This window comes from Synchiropus splendidus, chromosome 8 (genome assembly GCF_027744825.2).
Source record: "Synchiropus splendidus isolate RoL2022-P1 chromosome 8, RoL_Sspl_1.0, whole genome shotgun sequence".
Lineage (NCBI taxonomy): Eukaryota > Metazoa > Chordata > Actinopteri > Syngnathiformes > Callionymidae > Synchiropus > Synchiropus splendidus.
The window spans coordinates 11138548-11153033 of NC_071341.1; positions in this window are offsets into that span (position 1 = coordinate 11138548).

Consider the following 14486-nt stretch of genomic DNA (forward strand, 5'->3'; position numbering starts at 1 on the left):
AGTCTTAAGTGCCATAAGAATCACTAGCTTTCAATGTGAGTGATATTGCATCCTTTCTCATTCAGACCGGCCGCTCCTTTAACCGTACTTTACAGTCAAACCTTTGCCTCGAGCACCATAATGGACTGTTATTGTATGATCCAAACGTTGGTTGCAGTCAACATTTAGCAAACTAACAAAATCTAGACAAAAAATTGGGACGCAGTTTAATTCTTCTTGCGCCCCAGACCAGTATTTTTCCTAATATTTTGCCCCATATCATTTATTTATTTATTTATTTTGAGGTTGCTTTTTCCATGGGACAATCGCACATTGAACCTATTGAAATGCTTGTTGTTGACACGCCACACAGCAAGACGTTCAACATGGCGGAGCGCTTGATGGTGTCTGGGCTCAGCGCCCGGTCTAGGTACCAAATGTGTTCGCTTACCAAATGTGTCCTACCTGCCGCGTCACATCCGTCATATACGATATCTTTGTTTTTATTTTATATCGCACAACAATCAAAACAGACTCCACAGCAGATAACTATGTACATCTGAAGTTATTTTTAGTCGTTTAGTCGTAAAAACAATAACTCGTACCTGTCAGCCAATCACGACGCGTCTTCCAGCTAACGCAGAAGTGGTAGGACCGATTTGGCAGAGCTGAACACTCTTTCATAGATGCACATTTCCCCCTGGCAAATGAATAAAAATGTATCTGGATGTGTTCAAGTGCGTACTGTGAAGTCCATTGTGATTCTTGCGCAATGTCAGAGAAAAACAAAGCTCTGAACATGTCAGCCAATCACAACGCGTTGTTCCGCAGACTGCGGAGAAGAACGGACATAAACTTTGCAAACGATTCGATGGCAAACTTCGTATTTTGTGGAAATAAATGCTATGCATGTGGAAGAAAGCACCTTGAAATCCTTTATTTCAATTTCCTCTGGCTCATTAAAACATAAAAAAGAGGTAAATCATATATAAGCCGGATGTGACGTCATCACTCCGCGGCAGGGAGGACACATTTGGTACCTACACAGGTTCTTTATGCCAAAACACCTAAAAGCTTCAATGACAATGATTATAAAGGCACCATTTGGAGGAGGATGCGCATAATGAAGCTCATACTGTAAGATGAATTGCCAGCGTTATACAGAGGCTGGTCCTGAAAGTTGGATAAATATAAGCGTCAAACCCACTCCATGTAAACAGGGGGAGCAGCTCTCTGGCTGACAGGCAGAGCTGCCTCTGTGCAGTGGGCTCGCTATGCCTCCAGTGTAGCTTCAAATTCCACGCTATTCCATGCATATTCCACAATCTGCCCATTCCATTATTTCACTCATAGGGCCCTATTATTCGCTGTGACTCCTGCGCTGCAAATATGTATTCATCGCTCCAGATGTGCATAGACAGGCAAGTCCAAATTCATCCTGGATTTTTTTGCAATTTACTGCGGTTTAATCGCTGTTGGTGTGCAAGAACCTTTAGTCTTGGGGTGGAAGGTCTTGCTTTTATGCCACATGCTTATATCCCAAGTGGCTTACAGTGGACTGACCTCGCATGGGTCCACACGGGTTTCCTCACTGGAAAGTGAACTCGCTCTTCCTACTCATTGTTTACGCTACTCAGCTGCTTCGCATGAATACATAGGTGATCTACTTTACAGGAAGAACCATTTGAGCTTGTATGATAGAAGGACCAGTCCAACCCCAGCTCTCCTGGGGAAATGGCTCTCAGGAGAGCTATTTGAGGGAACTGTCATTATTATCGTTATTTTTCAGTGGGATGGGCCACGAATCACGTGGCATTCGGAGGCGATCCCAAGCCTACCTCAACCAGCTCCTCTCCCTGGAGAACAGCTCAACCACAAGCTTCTCCAGGATGAGGCACTTCTTCGAAAAGTCCTGCTCGAAAGGCCACGTTTAAATCTCACAGATGGCTCGATCATGAGAATGGACACATCTTACAACCTTCCTCGACCCCTGCTTCCCACGAGGAATGATTCTTTCATTGACATCATCTTCTCTGCTGCTGTCCTACTTTCCAACATTCCGTCTGCATGCAAGTCTTGTTTCAAAGAGCTTTACACAGGCAAGTGGAGAAACAACCATTTCCAAAACAAGTGGTGCACTCAAATGGAAAAAAAAATGGCGTGAAGGAGGTTTTCTCCAACTGGACTCAGGCACATTAACCAACACCAGGCAACTTGAACCAGAATTACATGCAATGCTATGGGCAGTCACTGGGGATCTGCTGGATCATTTGGAGGATTGCCACACCAGAATACACTCACTATAATTCATATCACGGTTGGGCCTCACCAGGTCTTACTTTTTCTGAGTTCGCAAACGACCCTCTCCGGAAGCAGATGAGCTGGAATCAGAGACTGAAACCAAATGAGATGTGCCAGAAACAGACAGATATGTCTTTGGAGAAATGGGAGCAGAAGACGAGAGAAAGCCTTTGAGCAGCGAGCAGCTGTTCAGCGTCGCAGCCAGAGGGCAAATTTCAAAATGTCTGACAAGGGGAACTTCCAAAGTACATAGAAAAACTGGCACTAACACACACAGGCTTGCATGACTAGACTTAATTCACAACAATGCAGACACATGCGTGTGATGTGCAGCATTAGGAAACCCCAATGTCAACACACCAGGTCAAACAATATTCACTGAAACTAACTAACAACTGAAGTTAATTGAATTTAATAGAGAATCCAAAAATCATATTTGACTGACTAAGGGAGTGACATGTCTAGCAAAATCAATGTCTCGGGACGTATTTTAGTCAAACTCCATAGCAAAAAGATACGCACTGCTGCGCATCACATTCAGTATGACCGCAGCCTTCGAAGACCATTTGACTCTCATCACCAGGTGTTATATCAGATTACATTCTTGTTACGTTTGGGATGCCACTTTCTCTCTGTAATGTGATGAAAATGTGAAATGAGTATCTTTGCCAGGATTGTATTTCTACAGAACTAGCGTCCACTGAAGGTGCCACTTCTTCATACAGCAAAAAGAAATAGTATCTGATAGATTTAGGGGGGGCGAGACTCTATTGTCTTTACCATAAAGTTTTTGATTTGAGTGCTTTATTTGCTGCTGCTTCACGGCAACAAGGTCATGGGTTCAAGTCTGTTATGTTCCGTGTTTTCCTGTGCTTTTATTTTGTTATTTCCTGTCTGCGTTTTCCTTTTCCTTTGTTCCCTGCAGCTTCATGGCAGCGCAGCTGGAGCTCGTCCGATGATCAAGCTCGCTGATTTCTACACCTGGGTTCCAGTCTCCGCTGCCAGATGATTGTTCCACGTCCTCTGGTAAAGTTCCCCTTGAGATCTGTTTCTTCTGCATCCTTTGCAAATTTTCTATTTTGTGTGTCTTTTCTGCCGCCCCCTTGTTTTCCTTCTAGTTAAATTTCTGTCTTTCAATGCTGTGTGTGTTTGCTCATGTTGTTTTTTTTCTTCCTCACATGCGTATTTGAGTGTTCCACCACCAAGTGTTTTCCGTTGTTTGGGCCCCGTGTATGTATGCGGGTGTGCAGTTTTGGTTGTCCCCATTAGTTACCTTGATAATAATTCATCTCTTTTCTGTTCTCAGGTTTTCCCCCGTCCCTGAGTGTTTCCCTCGCTCCACGTTTTAGATAGCGACGCCTTTAGTTCTTCGTTTCCTGTCTGTGCCCTGTTATTTTTGTTTATTGTACATTAAATCTTGTTAAAACTTTGTCATTGTCGAGTCTTCTGTGAGTAAGTTGCAATCTACCTGAGCCAACTATGACACAGTCCAGATGAAGAACAAGTGTGGGTTTGTTCTGTGTGGGGTTTGTATGTTTGCCCTATGCGAATGTGTGTTTATGTTGGCTTTAACTTCTGCTTGTGTGATTTGTGTGTCTAAAAGTGCTTTGCGAAGGTCAAGCATCATCTCCAATAGCCGCACAAGTGGAATTCGCTTTTACAGAACAATGTCCTCAGATGTTCTACCTTCAACTAGTCCACGGGTTGCAACTGGTTTTGCGGATGACCGTCGCATTTATGTTCTTTTATTTTGGTGGTGGGCTTCCTGTCGGATCTCTTCTTCGTCCCCGAGAGCTTCACTTAAGGCACACACCTGCTCTAGAACCCCGGATTATCATCGGGACAAATTCACTCATACCACACCTCCGGCATGAGGATTCTGATAGGAAAGATAGGATGGTTTCTCATTTTAACGATGCATGAACGCATTCTGGTTCATTCTTTGTTTACTGATCCTTATTTGATTCCCTGTTTCAGATATGCTCCTCGGTTCTGTCTGTGTCTTCTCTCCCTGGTTTGGTGACTCCCTCTCTTTTCCTTCTTGTTTGTACCCATTTTGTGACCGTGCATGAGCTGGACAGCCTACTGCTGTCTCAGCGAGGTCATTGCTATCAATGAGATTCCAAATGGTTTTCAAACTGCTGTGAATGAGGAAGTGTAAAGTAAATATAAGACAGAAATATTGTGTGAGAAAATAAGTGTTAAGAAGTGGATTGGCTGGTAGAGAGCTGCATTTTGAGTGCTTTTCTAAGTCTCACCTAATGCCTGGTAAAAGACTTGTTTTCTGGCCTAATAACTGAACACTCATTCGGGGAGACTGTGGTGCTCAGAAGCTCCCCAGAGCTCGGAAGAGGACCTTATCCACATTAGTTTAACACATGAGGCCAAGTTTTCTTTGACTACACATTGCTATTATTGTAATCGTGACTCACACTTAAGACAATGTTTCCCAACTCCATGCTGTGTATTCAAAAGAATTAATTTCCCTTGAGAAAAAGTTAAACTTGAGCCCCAATATGCAAAATTACTAAACACAAAACCACATCTCCTGCTCTGCTTTTACTGCGTTTGAACACAGAGAATAGGAAAAGGTAGGTTGCAGATCATCGGATGATCTACTGAGGCGGACTTGAGGGGCAGCGTTGCTCCAAACGTGTAGTCGCGCATCATATATATTTTAGCCATTTCTGCCTTCTACTGATGTTTATGGCTGAGAGAGGATGAACCGCTGAACTGTTCAGGTTCTTTAATGTATTCAGCGGTGACTGTGTACAGCAGCATTCATCAGAGGAAAATGCGCTTTGCAGCCGATGATTGCTTTCGGAGCTAATTTCCATCCGCAGTCCTCCAGACAGATAAACATGCTGGGAACAACAAAGAGCACATTTGCACGGTCAAAGAACAGAAAAATTATTTTTGAAAAGTAATCCGATCTGCAGTAAAGTGTGGTGTAACGAATGAGATGGTCTTGACTGATAGATGGAAGGACAAAAATATTAGCCAGCAAATCTGTTTTTGTCTCTTGTTTCTGCTTGTCAGCAAATCTTTTGAATACGGCTGCACTATTAGCTTAGTGCCGTGCTGTCAGTTAAAAGCTGGTTTGAGAATGACAGAGGTGTGAGACTGAATAATGCAAGGGAAACTTTACCGCGTATAACAGGTTATAACAAGTGCACGGTGCCATCATGGCGCTATCATCCAAGATGGCGATGGTCAACAGCAAGTGCACCAGCTGGTGCACAATCTGGAGTTTAAAACACTCAAGATTGGTGGAGATGATTGTGGACATCAGGAGACACCCCCTGGTTCGTCCACCTGGGTCGATGAGGTATCATGAAACAGTGTTGCGGGGCTGATGATTTGGACGCCACTAGATGGTGCTTTTGGTTTAGAAATGAAGTGAAGTGTCATCGGAATAGTTGGTCTAATACAAGCATTTGGTGGCCTCTGAAAATTGGGTTACTGTCTCATGAAACCTCATCGACCCATCACTACGTCCACCTTTCCCTGGGTGCACACGGGACACCCACGGATTCCTGTCCATTACGTGGGAGCAGTTCTGTGCTCCTCTGTCCCTGCGTGGTTCGGAGGTGCAACCCAGAAGGATGGAATCATACTGCTGCAGATCGCCGCTTTTGTCTAGGGACTTTTCTTCCACAAGGACCCTGAAGAGGGCAGGCAGCAGATCCCTTCAGACCAGAACCAGCAGGCACCTGAGCAGCTCCTACCCAGCACCAGTCGCCTTAAGGTGGTGCACCTGTCTTTATGTATATACGATGTTTGTCTGTTGTTGTAAAATAAGCACCTGAAAGACAACATCTTGTGCAAACTCATAGATACATCCATACACCGTCAGAGAACCACCTCTCAGTCCTGTTCAGGGTTGCGGGGAGTGCTGGAGCCTATCCCCGTGGTCACTGGAGCAAGAGGCAGGAATACACATCGCCAGTCTTGGACAAATAATACATCATAAATAATCATAAATCTGATTCATATTTTGTTTAATTTCAAACATATAAAAGATGAAGTTTAGATTGTTGCAGAAGAACTATTTTCTCCTGATACTTAAATGCAACTGGAGAGTAGATACAAGATGATTCCATCGTAGCACAGAACAGTATTGAGCCGTGAGGCACCGTCAGGTGTGCCATTAGAAATGATCAGATTTTACCTTATTAACCCCTGAAAATGGATTCCAATTAACTATTTCGTGGAATTAAAATGCCATTGCAGTGGAATGTCTGTAGCTCCAAACCACAACTCCACAACTTGCAGGTGTTATTGTTCCGACAGCGTTCATCCTGTCTAGAAAGTGACATGCATCAGTTCAGATAAATGCTCAACATCAAATATACCACTTTAATATTTGAGGCAAACTTGTACTTCCAAACCAACACTTACGAATTTAGCCACAAAAGGACATAAGGACATAAACTGCGTGTTCATGAACGACGTGCTCATTGAATACACCCCACTCCCAACTTGGGGTGCCACTAGTGATGGGCTGTTGAGGCTTCATGAAACAATGCCCTCCTTTTTTCAGCTCACTAGGTGGTGCACTTGGTTTAAGAATGATGTGAGGTGTCATCCAAAGATTTTTAGGGTGAAGAGTGCCATCTAGTGGGCTCTGGGAATGATGACACTGTTTCATGAAGCTTCATCAGTCCATCACTAGGTGCTGCTTGATTTTTTTTAATGGCGAAGTGGCTTCAACAAAGTTGGGAAAACAGTGGCGTTGAAAGAAGTACACTGAAGAGTCACTGCATTCTACTGACCTCTAGCTAAAATGGTTTCAATCTTCGCCTTTTCGATTCATTCATGAAGGATTGAATGAATGAATATTATGGATCTTAGACTGACTTACTGTCCGGTCTAAACTGCGCAAAAGGGTCCAACAACTGAACCTCTCCAGAGAAAGGAATCCTGGATGTTTTGCACTGACCTTCCTGTGGAATGGAGGTTACAAATGGTTCATTTCACAACACTTGCATGCTTCTTAAAGCTCAGGACAAAGACTGCTGCTGCACTTGGCAGCAAGATAACACAGGCTCCACCACTCTCTGATTTCTCCATATTATTATCTGACTTTAAACGTTTATGAGCTCACATATTTGTTCAAAACTACAAGGCTGATCTGAAGACGAGACGTCGCTCAAATATTTGGCCGCTAAGAGCGTCAGACTGACTGACTGCAGGCTGCAAGTTCATGTCTGAAGAGTGCGTGACTCATATGGTGAAGGCTTCGACTTCGCCTCTTCGATTGATGTAACAGTGCGACTCTTCTGAATTGGTGTGGGAGAAAATGTTTGACAACCATAGCCAAAGGTTTGATATCACCCACCATCTAGAACATTTCCTGTCACTTGTCATCGGTATTTTTTTTTTTTTTTCAACGTCTCATGGTGGTTGTTCTGCAGCACTTGAGCGGCAATCAAACCAATTAAGTGTTTTTTTTGTGAAGGCAGATGAAAAGAAAGTGATATAAAAATAAAACGTGATTAATGTGCCTGTGATCATGCAACCTCATTTAAATATGAAACAAAAAAAAAGAATAATTTGATGAATAAACCTCTTCAATAGAATTTTCTTCATATCTGGGAAAACAAATTACAAAATGGGGATATTGAGCTAAACGTCTGGTTTTTGAGGAGAAAAATTCCAATATCTTAATCTGAAAAATAATAAAGAGGATGTAAAGAAACTGTCCTACTTTTCCTGCAGTCTGATGGGAGGGGTCTCAAACTTTGGCTCAGGGGCCAGTTAAGGCCCACAGGACAATATTTTGCGGTCCTTTACATGACATCAAAGTTTGAAATTGAATTATCCCCCCGATCTCATCTGAGCTTGGTATGCAGGAGTCTTTTTGGATACACATACAACGTTATTATTCCAGCCAACTAAAAAGAAGCAACTACTCTTTTCGTACGGTGGCCCTGAAGGGCAAACAACAAATACAAAAGAAAAGTACGACTACAAACCAAAAAGCTGATTTACAAAATGGAATCGCAGTAACATATATACATATATATATATATATATATATATATATATGTATGTATATATGTATATGTATATATATATATATATATATATATATATATATATATATATATATATAGAGGGAGAGAGAGAGAGAGATAGAGCGTGCGCACACACGCAGTCACGCAAACCGTATGAAGGGGGGAACCGGCAATACAGCCTGTTGTTGATTGGACAAATTGCACAGTTGCGATTTTGTTTTTGTGATTGCGATTCCGTTTTTTGTAAATGTGCTTTTTAGTTTGTGGTCGTACTTTTCTTTCGTGTTGTCTTTTGCCCTTCAGCACCACCGTATTTTCCATTAAATCATGTCAACTTCCCTGTTGTGAGACTTTGTCTTGTGGTTAAATTCTGAACTCTTCATTTTTTTTTTAAGGACAAAAGGTGTAAAACTTGCTTGCTGTGACATGTGTGGCAGGTTTGCGCGACACCTACCTGTGTGGGTTGCGTATCAAGGCTTTGTGGTTAATTACACCCAACAGCTGCTGAGGGACCTCGAGTCATGGCATCACAGCAAGGAAGGCTTCATGTGGAACTTGGAATGGCACATGAAAATGGGAGCTTCAGAAGGCTGTGGCCCAAGTGGGGAAGCCACTGTCTAACAATGAGCTAGAAGGAGAAATGTCATGAATGCTGCTGTGTCACCACAGGAGATTCTGGGTTTTACTTGTTATATCATTCAAAGTGTGTGTGCGCATGCTATATATATATATATATATATATATATATATATATATATATATATATATATATATATATACACCATATATAAACCAATTCTTGGAAACACACTTCCTTCTGGGGACCTTTTGCTGCTTGCAGGCTATTTGTTGGGACCTTTTGCCAGTCCCCATGAAGTCTCAATTTCAGGATTGGAAGTGTGGTTCAGGCCCTGGTTGAGGTTAGCCATCTGTTTTGGATGGTTAAGTTTAGGGGGAGTTGCTGGGGAAAACATCAAAGTCAATGAAATGTCTCCACAAAACATAAAAACGTAACATGTACGTGTGTGTTTGTGTGTATGTTTTGTTATACTTGTGAGTACCAAGTTTTGACAAGACACTTTCTTGTGAGGACATTTTGCTTTGTGAGGACATTTTGGTGTGAAGGTTAAAACGCCTGTAAAAGTAGTTTGTTATAATTCGGTTTAAATTTGGTCCTGGTTTAGGTTAACCATTTGTTTTGGAAGGTTAAGTTTAGGGTGAGAGTCTGGGGAAAGCATTTGTGGGGACCAATTCTTGGAAACACACCTCCTTGTGGGGACCTTTTTGCTATTTTAAGCTTCAAGTTTAAGCTTCAATTTGAGGATTAAAACTTGGTTCACAGTCTATTTGCATTGTCTGTCACACCCATGAGTTGCTCGTGAAATAAGTATGGATGAAGGAAAACCCTTGACAACCAAACTGAGCAACATTTCACCCATTTTAAACTCTGAAGGTCTTTTTTAAAGAGGACTGTGTTTCACTCAACATCAGCACATTTTCCCCCAAAAGACATCAGGTGAATAGCGCAGTTGAATCTCCAGTGTGTCAGATATTAACATGCAGTCTGTAATATCCAGTCAAAGGAAGTACAACTGTTGAGCGCGACGCCGTCTGAGAATCCAGGTGCTCGACTTCTATTCCAGCAAAAATGTCAGGTGCGATTAAACGGCTCGTGCGCACAAAAACACAAACAGAAATGTGCACCGGTCCGAGAAAAAATATTTGAGGGCAGGAGTGCCTGAGGAGAATTGCTTAAATTCAGCAGTGTAGCTCAAGTGAACATCTCTGGTTCGGTGTGGATACATGTCTTCCCCTCTGCTTGAGTAATAGTTGCTCTTTTATCAGCTCGGCATCGTCCACATCAGCAGGCACCTTCAGGGCATACATGCGCAGACATACTAGTCACACACACACCCACAGCTTCACGCAGGGAGACGCTCTCTCTCTCTCTCTCTCTCCAGCTCAAATGAACGCATCGCTAACTTCATCTATGTGACTGCTTAATAAGCTCCAGATGAACAGGCGGCGAGGAACGAGAAGAGGGGAAATAGAAATGTAATATGTCGCGGCGAGGAAAGGGTGATCATTTGTCCAAACAACAATTATGAAGGAGGAAATGTGCTCGCTGCAATTATCCATACGTTACAGAGCAATCCAAGAAGGGCTGTCCTCACGCGGACCAGTCACATGGATCTGTCTCTTAACCACCGGAGTCAAGTTTTATACACAGAACACAGTTTCACAGCTTCACTTCCTGGTAAATAACGCAGTATTGTTTTAAATGCTAGCTGCTGAGTGCGTGTGACTCACGGCTGATGAAGGTCACAGATTGATCATTCGGATGTTTGCGTGGGTTTTGGCAAAGAACATCCAGGAAAGTTAGTGAAGGATGAACTTAATGAAATGAGAAAAGTGCAGCTCCAGTGAACGTGGAGTATGGAAACCAAGAGCCATGCATTATTCTGACAAATTATGCGCTGGGCTTGTTTTCAAATTTAAACATGAGGCTGGTTTGCATCATGATAGATATTCATTTATGTAGTTTACACATTTGTGTGTGTGTGTGTGTGTGTGCTGCCCACATGCACCAGCGGGCCAAAACTCTGTAGCCGCTGGTCATTCACTGTGGAGACGGTGAAGAAGCAAGAGGTCCAGTTACACCATCGAAAAATAGAGACTCATTTTTTAGTAGGGATCTTCCACGCTGCTTTTTTTCAGACTGATACCAGTGTCAGCTATTACTGAGTACTCAACAGTAGACACACTAATACTGTTGACACATAAAATTACGACTAACAACAGATCAATACGAATGGCCTTTCCTTTCACAGGGTTATAAATATGTGACGTTCAGGGGTTTGTGGTAACTGGGAAAGCTGACAAATAAAACACAAACAACGCTCTCTTAAGATTTGATCGCAAGTAGCAAAATGTGTATTAAAACTAACTTGTGGCATCACAGTCCTCACAATTGTGGCCTGATATGGAACCTCATTCTTTGCGGCCTGAATGCCACGTTCTCTACAGATTTTTATCTTGTCTTGTATTCCCCGATCTCGACCGTTACTCGATCCTGTTACTGTCTGCATCTGTGTTCTTGCTTTGTTCCCCTTGTGTGCCCCTATGGTCGTGTCTTCAAGTCCATGTCAAGTCAAGTCTAGTATTGTTAAGTCCACGTATTAATTGTCAGTATATTTTTGGTTTTTGATTCTATCCTGATGAAGTGCTTTTTGTGGGGGTTTTTGTTGAACTGTATTTTGTGACACCCTCTTTTGTGGTGCTCTTTGGATGAAACCCTGTATTACTTCTGGGATCTTGCCTGGTCTCATGCATTTGAGTGGGTGTACTAGGATGTGACTTGTCTTGCAGTCAAACCATCAACTGGCCAGAATGACTTACTCAACGTAAGGTGGCACTGGCAGCTAACCTGACTCCGGACTCACGTCGAAGGAAGCTAAATGCTATTTGAACCACTCCGGGTTTGTGACAGTGTTGAACAACTGTTCGGATGCATTGGTTCTGGATCACATTTGTCATACAAGTTGAACATTTAGTGCGATCGCTGTGTGCCAAGTCTAATACCGCTACATGTCCTAACAGTGTTGCTATTGATAGTTTAAGTTAAGGTATGAAGAATGTCTCATCTGGTTGCAGAGAAACCGCCTGAAATTTTCAGGGAAGCTGAATATATCTAGTGGGCGAGTGGAAGAATGAGCAGCAACTGAGAAAATAAGGGTGGACCTCGACGAATCAGCTGTCAGAGAGACAAGAAGCAGAATGGAGCGTTGCACATTTTATCGCTATTTTACATCCATTTACTTGACAGATATTCAAATTTGACACTAATGCAAGGCAAGCCGTTATTACAAAAGCCAGTTCAATTCAGGCAAAAAAAAAGAAAAGTTGGTGATTCATATTAAATTTTGATGATATAATAATCACTAAATTGCAATATTTGAATTGCCAACTGTTTTATTACTCTGTTTTAAACATTCAAAAGGGGTATTTCAGCAATATTGCGCGGTCTAACATTTGCAAAATGAATGCCTGCTCACTCACCACGCGCCCCGGTATTTGCCCAGGTCCATGTGCGTGTCTATTCGGGGGGTCTTTTGTGCTCGCGCATACCATTAGCCGGGATGAGAGTGGCCTTTTAATCTGCCTTTTCCTAATTAAAAGCCTGTGACTAAATGGACCAGCGCTGGAGCTATCTGCCAGGGAAATTAAAAAAAAAGCCAGTGATGATTAGAGGACGGAGCAAGAGCAGGCAGCAGTGGAGTCACACAAGACACTGAAGACGCGGCGTGACAATTGGAGGAGAGGGAGACAGAGGTGGACGCTGACTGGAAGTGGTGTGCACTGAGAGGAAGGTAGCGGAAGCAAATAGAACAAGCTAACAGGATGAGGTGTCAGACCAAAATAACCAGATGAAATATGTTCGTCAATGACATGAGAGCAGCCATGCCTCCAGTATGATGTTAAAGATGAAATCTCATGTGATCAAATGAAGTGGAAACAATGGTCATAGCCGTGTATTTATTGTATTTACTGGTCAAATATTTCCCTCTAAATTTAAGAAAGAAAACAAGAGGAAAACTCTTCATGCATAAGCCGCACCAGCCTATAAGCCGCGGGTGCAGAGGTGCTGTCTGCGCCGTAGAAAGGTCAGTGGTGCACCCGGCTCAAAATTTCATGAGGATCAACCAGTTTTGAAAACAGGATCCAGCGTCGAGACCAACTCATGATCAAACTTGGCAATGTTCTGAACTTGAATCGTGAACTGCTCACATCTTTTATTTACATTAAAGAGCTCAAAATACGTAGTTTTCATGTGTCTGAAGTTCCGACACCACAGCCTCCAGGAGATAGGCAGCATGACGCTCTTTAGTCTTTAGCTGTGTTGTTGGATAAGAAGGAGGGTTCAGACTGTCACCAATTCAATACATGCCAAAACTTGCTTTCCATTTCGGCTTAATTTACTTATTTGAGGGGAGTGCAAAAAATCCTGGTTTGTATTTTATTTAAATCAGTTGATGCTCAAATACAAATGTCTAGCTCTAAAGTTTACATCATTTAACACCATATTTATTTAACTCAACAAGTGTATCATTTGTAAATGCATGTTGAGTCAACACTCAACAAGTTGCATAGAGGACTCTTACTATTCCAGATTTTTAGTCAATATTTTATTGACTATTACCTTATTTTGGAACATAAGTCAACTGGAATAAAGTGTCTCTGGAATAAAAAGAATGACCAAAAAAATGACTAAATACATTGAGTTAGTGAAATACTTTCAGTTTTTGTTTGACTAAAACTTGACTAAAATGTTGTGACTTTAAGTCGACCAAAACATGACGAAATGTAAGAAAGAGTAAGAATTAACTTTAATTTACAGAGTGTAAGACTAAGACTAAATTGAAAAATGGGCGACAAAATGAATACTAACCAGAAACATGGGTCTATTTACATATCAAAGAGACAAAAGTCTAGGTTTCAAATTTCATCACGATGCTCATGTAGCCACTGACACTGGGTCAGTCTACGAAGGCAGAGCCATTTACTGTACATTTGGTATATTTTCATGACCTCATGAAAATGTATATATATCTATAAGGATCAAAACTGTTACTTGAAGCATAAATCCTACTAATTTTTGCATTTTTTAACAAAAAAGTGGCCTATTTCTCCATGTTTTTGACATACAGTATAAATTCAAAACCCATTTCATTTTTCTATTAAAACTATTGAAAATATGCCCTTGATATTATATGTGTTTCCCTGATATATGGCTATTATAAAGATGCTGCTGGATGTAGATGCCTTAGTCATTCTGCGGTGAAATTTACTACTCCATACCGTGTGTTGCTATAGGATGGGACAAATGTAATATTTTGCATGAAAAGCAGACGCTACACCAGATTCACTATATGACTATCTCGTGTTCATCAATCTGCCACAGTCTTGGAGACAAAAGTGATCCATCATAGATGTCATCCTGCCTCGTGTGGCTGAGGAGTCCTTCTATGTGTGGTCAAAGCTTCGCAAATCTGGGTCAGAGTGTAGGAACGCATGTCAGTGCGACCAGTGGTGGCCACAGCAGCACCTGCCCACAATATTCCACAACCTGCTGTCGCTCTACCGTCTCCCAACCGAGGGGAGACAGAGAGGAACCTAGTCCAGATG